Below are 8204 nucleotides of genomic sequence, written 5' to 3' on the forward strand. Positions count from 1 at the left end.
CCAGGACCTCCAAGAAACTGTGCAAGGAGTTCAGCGCTAGGACACTTCAGATCTGACACCCTCAGGAAGTCCTGAGGTAAATTTCCATCATCTTCTGCAGTGTATGCCATACTATTCCAAATCTGGCTGGACTATCATTGTCAAAACAGATGGCAGTGGTGTGATAATAGAAGAGCACAAGGTCTATTATTGCTGCTTTTTCCACCAAAATCATGTTTACCACTGAAGAAATAAAAATTACGCTGGGAACATCAGTGGCAGGAATACGTTCATTGTCTGCCTCTCTGTGTGAGAACTGAAAGTTAAGAAAATACTACTTGGCTGTTTTCCAGTCTTTGGGCAACCACCCACATCCACATGGGATGTGCCCATTACAGAAAGCAGGGTGTAAAATCTTCTGGAGTTGACCTTTCTGGTCATGAGGAAGAGTGTTATCCCACAGCAACACAAATAGCAATGGAATATCTGCCTTCCTGTTGTTCAAGGGACCAGTGACCACATTTTGTGTTGGCTTCTAGAGATGGGCCCGGATGAAAGAGCACCTGGGAAAAAGTGGTTGCACTGAGCTCAGTGTCCAGGGAGTGTGCACCTGTTTGGGTGAGATGTACTGCCTGCCCACTTCCACACTAACACTAGTGTGTCTAGTATTATTTGTACTGCTAGGCTGTGCAGTACATGGCATGATGCACAGATCAAGAAGGGATGGGGGGCTTCCTTCAGGAACAGGAGGATTTAGATGGTTCACAGGCCTGATAGAGGCAATTAGAGAGTGCACCTGTCATCACAGAAGCTGTGTCAGGCAGCAAAGGGGTTGCTTGGTAAGGGAAAAAAAGCAATTTGGGAAAGTGCTATAGTATACATATCAATCTGTCTATACACTATTATTATTATTATGAGAATGCATTAAAAGTTTTAGTTTAAATTTTGTGCCTTTTTATTTTGGTGAAGAATCACATAATCAGTAGATAGTGAAACTGGGTGGGTTGTACAAACACAGACATCGCTGCCATTGTCATACAGGGAGGGCAAAAGTAAACAGATGCAAAAGGGCCAGTGGGCAAGGACAAGTGGCAGGCAAGTCCCCTGGACTCCAGCACCTGTGAGAGCATAAGGCTCTGGTAAGCAGGTATTTCCTGGCCACACTCGCTTCCCTCACAGGAGTTCACTGACCCACCAGTCCAGGCAAAAGCCCCCAGTCCTTGCTTAGCCTACAGCACATGATAAAGGCAAACCAGAACTGAAGGACTGTTTTCCCCCCTGAGCAGAATATGTGAAAGATGTTTTTCCAAATGCATCTGCCTGTTGGGGTTAACTAAAATTACATTTCAAATGCTGGTTTTGTTTTACTGGTTAGAATTTTCATCTCAGTATTTTTTAGAAAATTATTTTTTCATCTCACTTTTTTTTTTAGAAAAACTGCATCTTGATTTTCTTTGTTTGAAAATATTTTTCTTTGAAATAAGCTTTAATTTGATAGCTAAAAATACACCAAGAAAGGATTTGTAGTATCAAATGATTCACATAACTCAAAATGAGTTACTTTGTCTAAGTTTTTTTTAGATAGAAATAATAACATGTATCCCTCTGGTCAGAACTGAAAGTGTGTTAACAAGATTTTACTTACACCCACACTGCCAAGTAGCTATATTAGTACTAATGTTAACAGGAAGGTTTAATTTATATCACCATTTCAATAACCAAGCCCATATTCAGGGTACAGATACATCTGAGTAAAAGACTTCAGTGCCTTGATAAGGAGAGTTTAAAGACAATCTGGCTCACAGGCTAACAGAAAAGATGATGTGTTCCCAAAAGGCTGGTGAGGGAGGAAGTGCACAGCAGAGAAGAATTGGAGGAGAGAGAGATGGAGAGGGAGGGAGGGAGAGGGAGGATGTGTGCATTAGGGAAATTGCCAATAGGGTGGTTGGAAAAAGATTAATTACAGCACTAGCAGCATAGCAAAGACAAAAGAACTGCCTATGCCTGATGGGCTTCTAAGGTGAATTCATGAAAAAGAATGAGATCAAATACCAAGTTCTTTAAAGTACCGTGGTGGCAGTCTGTGTTACTCAGCTGACATCAGTGGTATTACTCCAGGTTTACACCACTTTCAGTGAGAGGAATTTATCTCCAGTTCTCTGACTTGTACTTAATATGTTGCAATCTTTGAGTCAGATACCCAGCTGGGTCTGAGGTTGCTCTTTGCAAAATGGTGCAATTCTCTCAGTTGATAACAGCTGAGGATCAACTTCTGAAAAGGATGAGATTGTTTTAGTGACATTTACTCTGTATTTAATTTCATCCTATTGAAAGATGGATGCCTCCCCAGTTCTAGTGAATTATCTTTGAGGCTTTGTCCATACCTGCTAAACACTCCCCTGTAGTTTCCTAGGCATGTGTTCCTGGAGAACTCTGTGGAAATGTTGACGGCCTGATGTAATCATCAGAATGACAAGTACCCCGATCTGCAAGCCACATGCCAAGTGGGTTTCATGAAGTTAAATGAAATAGGAGCTCAAAGTTCAGAGAATGGCAGCTCTTCTAATTAATGGTTTTTGTGATGTTGCACTGCACCTTCAAATTACATGTATGCCTACAGTGGACCAGAGCATCCATCCTTCCTTCACACAGCTGATTAATGATTCTTTTGCACATATGCTTGAAGCTTGAGGACTTTCATCTCCTGATGAAAATTTTCTTTATCTGTGCTGCCAGTGAGAGAGTGCTGCTTTGTCCAGGGCAGAACCTGGTAAGAGAGGAGGCAGGACTGCAGGTGGCTGCTTACACCACCCACACACATCACAGAAGTGCAGAGGGACACCCTGCCTGGTACTACAGCAGCCCCTGAAACTGGCTTTCAGCAAGACCCACATCTACCTTCTAGTGACATGCTGGGATGGAGGCGGGGAGGAAAGGGACTGCAAAGATGGTGATGCTGGCTCTGGCTTTCCACACACTAAAGGAGTTTAGGATTGTTGTGCCTCTGTTTGGGGTCAATTGCCATGTATAGAGCAGGCATGGCATGCTTCAAACACCCACCACCCCTCCACATTGAACCCTCCAAAGGGAACAGGATATTTAAGCTCCAGGACATTTCCCTGGATGCTACTCCACCTTCAAAGAACAAGTCTTTAGGTTGCATCTTCTGAACAGTGTATACAATTTTTCCTGGGGCTTATGTTTTCTGTAAGTTTCCAGCCTCTGTGCAAGCCTGAATTTTCTCTGCAAGCACATAACTTTGCTTGAAGTCCGTCAGAGGCCAAACCCTATTCTCAGACAGCCTCGGGCACGTGCATGGGCATCTGCAGGAGGTCAGAGTGAGGATCCAGTTCTGCCCAAGGGGGCTGATGAAAAGTCAGGGCCTGAAAGATGAGGTCTTTTCTCTTTTATTCCTTAGGACACAAAGAGTTATTTATTTTAAAGACTGGCTTAGCTTTATTGTAATTAGTTTCACAATGGGTGCCTGGTTGTTCCATCCCCAACCAGGGACTTCTTGTTCTGGGCCCTAATCTTGCCTCTGTGACCTTTGGTTCATTTAATACCTGGGTGTATCTGCTGATGTCCCTTTCTTTTTTTCTTTTTTTTTTTTTACAAGATAAATTTACATTTCAGAGTCCATTCACATGTGCTAACCTAGTTATGAGCCAGTTTCACTCTTCATGAACTTCCTGCCTACAGGCATTTTTTGTAAATTGCTGTAATATGATAACTGGAAATCCTTTTTGCTATCTTGAAACAGGAAATAAACATCCTGTTGTGAGAAGAGAATTAGAATTATGCATGATGCTTCTTTTGTAATTTACTCAATCTTGATAACATATATTATGTAGGAGAGACTTCTAGGACATTAGAGCAAAGATGACCAGCCATAAATCAACCTCAAGGGGAGAGTATGCTGAATCCCTGTTGAATATCACTTAGATCATTCTTGTTCAGCTTGAGTGTTGGTAATCTTTTGTCTTTGAGACTGATGAGGAATTAGTGAGATTAGAAAATATTTAGAAATTCAGCCGGTCTTCTGGGTCTGCATTTTGTTGATTTTCCGATGAAGGCTCAAATAATTTGTACTTTTTGTCACCTACTGCTTTATATTTGGAAGATGTTTCCTTAAATGTCAGCCTGCAGAGCATACCTAGGGTAGTTTTTTGGAGATTGGCTGATTGGTAGATTTTTGGAGATTTGGAACTGGAGATTGGCTTTTCAACAGTGGGCAGCAAACTCTTTGGTTTCAGATGTCTTGAGGTATGTATTCTGCTTGGCATCATTATACTCCCCAGTCAATATAAATAAAGCTCCTCTTCTGAGTCTTCCTAAATCTGCATGTTTTTCTCTGTTGGAACCATTGATATATAACCCTTCTCCTTAAGGGAATATTTTCCCTTTGCTTTTCACTTAATTTAGGGTTTTTTCCCCTTTCTTTTTAATTGCATATGTTAAGGTATTGCTGGAAGTCTTATGAAGATGTTCTTATTTTAGGTGTCAATAGAAATTTTAAAGAGTTGCTTCTTGTTCTGCACATCTTATACTTCAAGTCAGTGGAGAATTTAATGTAAAAAGGGAAAGAGCCAGCCACATAACTGTAATTTCTGAAAAGTATCTTGATGATGATTTGTGGCAGAGGAATGTTGTGGTATCTCTCAGTTAGATAACATCTGAGAAATTAGACTAATGTCAATGTTTGGATTTCTGCTGTCATTACTGAGAAATCTTTGGACCAAAACATTAGGGCAAATATTCTTTGCATAATATTCCTCTGTGAGTGATGCTACACAATTATTTTTGAAACTGGAGTTCTTTGCTATACTAATAATAATATTATTAGAGAAATAATTCCAGTTTGGCATACATTTATAAACACTGTTGAAATGTTTAAGTGCTTACAACAGCTGTAGGCTGATTTTTTGGACCCTTTCTTTCTATGCATCTGTTGTGTTTTTCTGATTTGGGTAGTTTAATAGAAGTAGTTTTCAGATGAATGAGAAACAAGTGCACTTATGCAAGGTAATATTTGAACCTGGAGAAGGGATTATTGGTCGGCCTTTATTCAGAGGCTGCTGTTCAAACTGGATTAGAGCTGTTTAAACCTGGTGGGTTTCTGAGACTTGATAGTGCCCTTCAGCAGAGCACCAAGGTTTCTCTTAAAATAGACACTTCTGCTTTTTTCTTTTTTCCCCCCATTCTAAGAATACAGCTTGAGTATTTTATTCAGGCACATTTTCTGAGAAGTGGCTGGTGGTTAAAGGATAAGTCTGTGAGTCAGACATAGGGAGCTCTAATTCAACGTCTGTTTTTGAGTCATCTAGCTTCATCTATCCTGATGGGTGCAGGCAATCCACCTCTCCTTCACCCACACAGCAAGGCAGCCCCATGTGGGCCAGCACTGCAGCAGCTGCAGTATTGTGGTGCCAAACCCAAACAACTCTATCCCTCCTCTCAGCATGCTTATTGCAAGTTTGTAACCACAGTTCTGATTACCCAAGCCACGCACTGAAATGCTCATTTTCCCAAAACCTGCAAGGCACATCCCACATAGCTCATGGAGCAGGAGCTCTGGGAACACTTCACAGGAGGGAAGCAATAATGACTTATCACCCTACTGTGTTACCAAAGGGAACAGGTCTGGGCATTTGTCTGGTTCCCAAGGCAACCAAGCAATATTGACTTTATCATCCTTTGATGATTTGGTTATTGCCACAGCTGGGAACTCAGATTACTTGGAAGTCCCCTTGGCTGTAGGGTCTTGCTGCTGATCATGAGTGCAAAACACACTTGAACTGATCAAGAACCACAGCTGTGCCACTTTGAGATTATTACCTTGGATTTGTGCCTACAGAGCTTCTGGACTGAAGTTGATTCCTGTCCATCAGAAGACAAGAAAAGCAGATGTACAACTGTCAGCATCTGTAGGCCCCTCAGCTCTAAAATTAGGCAAGCTACCAACCTTTTCCTTCCAGCATTTGCTTATAAAAGAGGTTTCCTACACATTAGGAAGCTGTGATTCCTAGTTTTTATTTGCTTAATTTGTGCTTTAGCATATTCTTCATTTGTTTTCAGAAATGGCTGCAATGTCATCTGGCACCTTTTAAAGTGGTTAAGGGAGAAATGTATCTGCCTTGAAGAGTTTTCTGATAAGGCCCCAGCTTTGCATCTTGATACAAGTGGGCATGCCCTAACGCCTCTCTGGAATATCAGACTTTATCTTCCTTCCTTGTGTTTGCCATTTTAGACAACAATGTATTGTCAGCAGAAGTTTGTTTTGCTCTTTGTGTAAGTGCATAAATGCACACTCCCTTTAAATTCAGAGGGGTTGAGGTTTCGTTTCTACAGTTGAGAGACTCCAAAGAGTTTCTGCACCTGTGTTAGTGCTCCTAACGCTACTCAAGAAGTGTAAATTAATTTTGATATTTTATTTTATTACAAATGGTATTACCTTGCTTTGAATTTATTAGTTGCAGCTACTTACACAGCAGCCATTCCATCTCCACAAAAGCTTGTTCTGGGACTTGTTTTTACAGTGTGGAAGGTGGTGAGATCCGTCACACTTTGGAAATTCCCATACTTCTTCATATGTCTGGATAGGCCAAGGGCGGAGCTTTCTCTCTTACTCTGAACTTCTCTGAATTCATGCTATTTCTTTTTCACTTTTGCATCCTTTTTGCAGTTGTTAGAATCTTGTCACTTCAGTCCTCACTCCCCTCACTAGCAGGATGTACTCTCATACATTGCATCTCAGCTTTTGTGACTTCAATGATGAGAAAGAAGTGACCTCCTTCATCAGCACTGTAGGTACTAACAGGACCAGGTGCTGGTTTCTTCCCACAGAAGCACAGAGCAATCCCAGTCCTTCAGTGAGCTGAATATGCAAAAAAATCAGTCTTATTTAATGAAAACAGTTAGTGATGCATCTCAGTGGTGTGAATGTTGACTTCAAGGGAGCAATACAGTTTGTTTCCAGTTTATTGTCTGGTCCATATATGCCGTAGGTAAAAATTGTTGAAGTACTTGTGTAGTAATGACATTAAGGGATCTACCCAAAGTCAAACTCAAAATTTGCTGCCTCCCGCTACAAAATCCCCTTTTTCTCCTAACTCACAACAAATTGTAATGCTCATTTTGTCTCAAATACTGCACTGAGCAAACAAATGCCATCTATCTTATTTTCCTGTAAAGTGCCTAAAAAATAAGTCATGTCTGCCCAAGCATTACTGCTTGTTATTGTATAAGATCAAAGCTGCTCATCTGCATGGCACATGCCCAGCATTGTTGGAAGTTGTTGGAGGTTCATTGCTCCCTTAGTAGAAGAATCATGAGATTTTGTAAGAGGAGAGTATGACTCTCCTCAGTGGAAACAGAAAGAGGATCTGCTGCTGTTGGTTCCAGAAGATTACCACGTGTCAGCAGTATGTGCCTGAAGTTTTAGGAAGAGCTCAGTTTCACTTCATTTCTTCCTGTAATGTCAGAAAATTCTTCAACAGCATTAATCAGCTGAAGTTTTGGATCACAGGCTAAATACTGATTCATTCACTGAACAAAATGATGGTTCATTCCAAGAATGCAGGGAAATGCAGACTTGGATACAATGGACTTGTGTCTAAGGCCAAGTTTCAAAATGGTTTAGATGAAGAAAAGCAGACAGGTCCTTAATCCTCCTTTCAGTTTAATGGACACAAACACATACATGTTGCTTTCCAAAGGGTCAGTTTCATAAAACAAAGAACTGCTATGTGTCCCTAAACCAGGGGAGTAAATGTGTAAACAGGAAAATGAGAAAGGTAGCATATAACAAGCACCAGAAGGTGAAGGCAAAAGTAGTAGAAAATTCAGTAGGCAAAAAAACAAGACAAGTAGAAATGCTTAAACTGAACAAAAGGAAATTTTACAGGATTTCAAAGGATTTCAGGTATAAAACCTGTCCTATGGTATTATGGTGTTATGGCATTAATCATTTATTAGCTGGTGGAATTCTCGATAATAACGCAGAAAGGACAGAGGTGTTCAATCAATACTTCTGTTCAGTATTTGGGGAAAAGCCAGATGATTCAGGACAGAATGATGATGAAATGCTTTTCATTCTAGCAGTAACTAAGGGAATGTGTTAAACAGCAGATATTAAAGTTAGATACATTAAAATTAGTAGGTCTGGATAATTTACATCCAAGATTTTAAGATCGATAGTCAAGGAGCACTACAGACCATTAATTTTG

The sequence above is a fragment of the Lichenostomus cassidix genome, chromosome 2 (genome assembly GCF_008360975.1).
Source record: "Lichenostomus cassidix isolate B80296 chromosome 2, HeHo_3.0, whole genome shotgun sequence".
NCBI classification, from domain to species: domain Eukaryota; kingdom Metazoa; phylum Chordata; class Aves; order Passeriformes; family Meliphagidae; genus Lichenostomus; species Lichenostomus cassidix.